The sequence below is a fragment of the Triticum dicoccoides genome, chromosome 7B (assembly GCF_002162155.2).
Source record: "Triticum dicoccoides isolate Atlit2015 ecotype Zavitan chromosome 7B, WEW_v2.0, whole genome shotgun sequence".
Classification (NCBI taxonomy): Eukaryota; Viridiplantae; Streptophyta; class Magnoliopsida; order Poales; family Poaceae; genus Triticum; species Triticum dicoccoides.
Genome location: NC_041393.1, coordinates 640,025,627 through 640,030,340, shown reverse-complemented (window position 1 = coordinate 640,030,340; position 4,714 = coordinate 640,025,627). Strand labels below are relative to the sequence as shown.

Sequence of the window (4,714 nt, the reverse complement as noted above, 5' to 3'; positions counted from 1 at the left end):
CGTCGAATCCCGCCGGAATCGGCCGGCGTAGCTTCTCGGGGGAGGGAGAGGGAGAGACGAGTGGGAGAGAGAGAGAGAGGGGTGGGGCAGAGAGATAGGGGCGGAGAGGGAGGGGATAGAGATAGAGGAGGTGGGGCAACGGTTTTTTTACCGCAAAAAAAAAGATAGCCCCCTCTTTGCCATCCGCCAGCAGATGGCAAAGAATCTTTGCCGTCCGCGAGCAGACGACAAAGAGTGGGGTGGACCATTGCAGTATACAGGCATCCGGTGGCACCTCTTTGCCGTCCACTAACAGATGGCAAAGATTCTTTGCCATCTGCCAGCTGACGGCAAAGAAATGACACATGGCAAAGACCTTCTTTGCCGTCTGCCAGTTCTTTGCCGTCTGTTGTTTGGTAGCTGATGGCAAAGACCTTCTTTGCCGTCCACAAGCAGACGGCAAAGATCTGGCAGATGGCAAAATCCCTGATTCTAGTAGTGATATGTTCCCCTTTGAGAAGTTCATGGGAGTCCTAAAGAAATATGTCCGTAACCGCGCTAGGCCATAAGGAAGCATCTCCATGGGCCATCAAAAAGAGGATGTCATTGGGTTTTGTGTTGACTTCATTCCTGACCTTAAGAAGATAGGTCTCCCTCAATTGCGGTATGAGGGGAGACCGGGTGGAAAAGGCACCATAGGAAGGGACTCAATAATATGTAGGGACGGGCATTCTTGGTCTCAAGCACACTACACGGTTCTACAGAATTCTACCTTGGTGACCCCGTATGTCGATTAACACAAGAACATTCTGTGCTCCAAACACCCGGACCAGTGTGACGACTGGATTACATGTGAACACATCAGGAGTTTCGGTAGTTGGTTCCAATCACGTCTGAGGTGTAACAACACTGTTTCTGATGACCTGTACTCGTTAGCCAGGGAACCATGTTCGACTGTAATGACTTGCAAAGGGTACGAGATAAATGGGAATACATTTTACACGATCACCCAAGATCAAAAGAGAACCAACCAAAACAGTGGTGTCCGCTTTGATGCAGCAACCAAGAGGGGAAAGGACACATATTATGGTTACATAGTGGACATATGGGAACTTGACTATGGATATGATATTAAGGTCGCTTTGTTTAAGTGCAAATGGGTCAATCTGTCAGGAGGCGGGGTACATGTAGACCCACAGTACAGAATGACAACAGTGGATCTGAACAATCTAGGGTACACAAATGAGCCATTCGTCCTAGCCAATGATGTGGCGCAGGTTCTCTATGTGAAGGACATGTCTACCAAATCGAGAAAAAGAAAAGATAAGGAAGCGGATACATCATACGATGAGCCAAAGCGCCACATAGTTCTTTCAGGAAAAGAGACATGATGGGATTGGAGGGCAAGACAAATGTGTCTGAAGATTATGAAAAGTTTCATCAAATTCCTCCCTTCAAAGTCAAGGCTGACCCAAGCACCCTGTTAAACGATGAATATTATCCATGATTACGGCGCAATAAGCAAAGAACATAAGCGAAGAAAAAGTGAAGACTTTCTATCAACAACTATTATGATGATGCCTTGACGATGTAGAATTGCACTACAGTTACATTTGAACAAATGAAATCCCTTTGTAACAGATGAGTTTTCGTTCGAAACCCTGATACTTCCAAAGAGATTGTCTGTTTTGTACACGAAGTGCATCCAGTTTTTGTCGTGCCTGATTTTTTTTAAAGTTGATGGAACCTACTTCCTGCCCTATGAGTTCCGTGCCGTAGAAATTGACAAGCCTCGAGGACAAGAACAAGTAGCTGAAAAATCTCGGCCGACACAGATCTTCTATGTAATAATGCACGGAATCAAGAATAAAGAATATTATAAAAAGGCATTGGGGAGCCATCCAAAGACGGAGCAAGATATTGTTCAAGTCACACCACCATCATGCTCTCTCAACAAATTTGAATAGGTATGTCTATCAAGTAATTTACTTGTTTTCATATTTGGTCACAACTTTATTGTTGATGCATCTATTAGAAAAAAAAAATCCTAATAAGTAATTTTGAAAGACCAGTGAAGAAGGGTAATTTACTTGTAAGCGATAAAATTGTTATAGAGCAAACTGGTCAACCCATTGCGCCATTTATAAAGACCGAGAGTGACTTATTGTTACAGCCAAGGCTTTCCTCATTGCTTTATCTAAAGTTCATATCTAGTTGGGTAGCTTTCCTTATTTCTTACTTGGCATGATTTTCGTCTCAATTGATACATGTTGTTCTAACTATTTTAATTTCAGAAACATAATGTCAAGTTAAGATTCTTTTGAGAAAACCGATGCTAGTATAATATATTATCCAATGACACGGAAAAATAATGCAAAAGAAAATTCATAGCCGAACGGGGAGATTCCAAATCTGAACCATTCGTGTGCTTACCTCTAAAGCCATTCTCACAACAAGATCGTCTAGAAAATAAAAGGTTATCTTCAATACAAGCATGTGTGATCAAATATTTGAGTTGTTGCTGAAAAATAATTACATTAGAATTCATGATCACCATGTCAAGCCATCAAACCAAGGACGAATGTGATGCAGATTGCATCATTCGTTCAAACATAATTTCGAGGATTGCAATATGTTTCATCAAATAGTTAAATCGACCATTGATAAGGACAGTTCAAATTTGTTGAGACACCAAGAGATGACCAGTCTATTCTAATTGGTTCTGATGGTAAACAGTTTTTGCATCGGCTGCTTCATGCTGGTCTATTTAAACATGAGAAGGTAAAAACTGCAGAAAATGGGATTAAGCTTTCAGGTAGGAAAATCTTTTAAGAGCACAATGGGAATATTCTTGAGGGTGAAAATTCTATGAAGCTACAATGAAGACGCTAAGGACTGGGGGGCAACAAGAAACTCCAATGATCGATCAAAGCAAACAAAAAGAAAACAAAGGCCAAAATAAGCGCAAGTGTAAGAGATTAAAAATCACATTCGCTGAACTATTTAATAAATACCAAAAGAAGAGTGAAGACAAGAATGCTTATCGGCCAAATCATGCAAAGAAACCAAGATCACCCCCAAGGCGCAAATATGAGGATCGATTGCAAGGAGAGAAGTTTAACGCAACATTTTCATATTCTTATTTTGGGCCGCCAATGCCAGTGTCAACACACATCAAGTTTCTACTGATCATGAAAGAACTCTATGAACAAACAGTTACCAACTGAACGTGAGTTATTTAGAAGATTGCAAGAACTAGCGGAGGATGTAAAAAAGAACAAAAGACAAAGAAAGATTCCATGTCGGTTAGTGCGTTAAATTATTGATGGAATCAAATATGCACCACCCTATGTTGAGCATATAGGTAGCCAAACGTATGTTCCATCACTGTAACAACATCCTCAGGGGATCTAAAAGATAAGAAAACTATGTGTAAATCCCTATAACCATAACCCTCGATCGTCTTTTCTACCTACAGTTTGTGTGCTGGTTGGTGCCGGCAGATATCCATGGCTAGGAACAGACATGGCGAATGCTGAGAAGGTCACAGAGATTACATTGGGACTGCTTTATCATGTGGCCTAGTTCCTCCAAGCCAAGGCCATGAGATGGCAATGGAATAATTGATGGACTGCAAATTGGCTGGAGATATACGAATCAGGTCGTATCTTGGTTAGTCACAAAGAAACACGATCATGATTTTGACAATTGCATGACGTCTCAGCTACCGTGTCAAATCTGAACGGTTGTTTAGTTGCATCATATCTTTTCCTTTTTTTCCCCTGATTGAGATCCAAGTTCTGTTTTTCAATTGAAATATCCAAGGGATTTATTAATAGATCGTAATCATAGTAATTCAGGCCAGCTAAAATCACTGGTTTCTATTTCTTGTTTTCACTGATTAATGTTTTAATATGTAGGGAGTCCGTTATTAGTATCAGATAGATATAGACATAGATAGATAGATAGGTAGATAGATAGATAGAGATAGAGATAGAGATAGAGATAGATATAGATATGGATAGGTAGATAGATAGATAGATAGATAGATGGAGATAGAGATAGAGATAGAGATAGGTAGATAGATAGATAGAGATAGTGATAGAGATAGAGATATAGATAGATAGACAAATAAATAGGCTTATCTACATATCCGTTACCATCAATATGATACAAGAAATGGATGCACCTAGCTATATTTAATTAGAAGTATGCTTTACTATCGATGTGATACTACAAGGACCACACATGTCCCTACATTAATTATGAACATACCCAAATTATGTACACATATCTGTTAATAGTTCGAAATCAACTACTCCATTGCCAATAATTAATAGGTTGCATCCACATCCATTGCCAACAACTTTATACAAGATCTAAATGTGCAAACATTAGATTATAACATATCCAAGTCATATATCTCTCACTTAGTTAAAAGAGTCCAATTAAGCGATTGATGAGCGAATGGAGTCTAAAAGCTTCACTATGACCACTATATATAGACACTGAGTGGCACATAAGTCCTGCATAAACACATACCAATAGTGCTACACAACATAGATCATGAACAACGCAAAAGTAGCTGGAGTGTTATGCTTCCTAGTCCTTGTGGCTCTCTCTTCTTGTTGGCTCCATGCACGAGCAGCCAACGACATAGATCACTGCCTCCTTGATAAAAAAAAGGTGATGCGAGACTGCTGGCATCACATCGAAAAGAAACTTGGTGACCAGT

General features: G+C 40.1%; 1 long non-coding RNA gene across 1 annotated transcript in view; it reads left to right on the top strand.

The window, feature by feature from the left end:
* Positions 1–3,512: 3,512 nt before the first annotated feature.
* LOC119335216 overlaps positions 3,513–4,714 on the top strand; it is a 4,192-nt gene continuing 2,990 nt past the window's right edge. The window contains exon 1 of the long non-coding RNA XR_005161726.1: positions 3,513–3,651. This is a non-coding gene — a long non-coding RNA (uncharacterized LOC119335216). The remainder of the gene's footprint in view (positions 3,652–4,714) is intronic.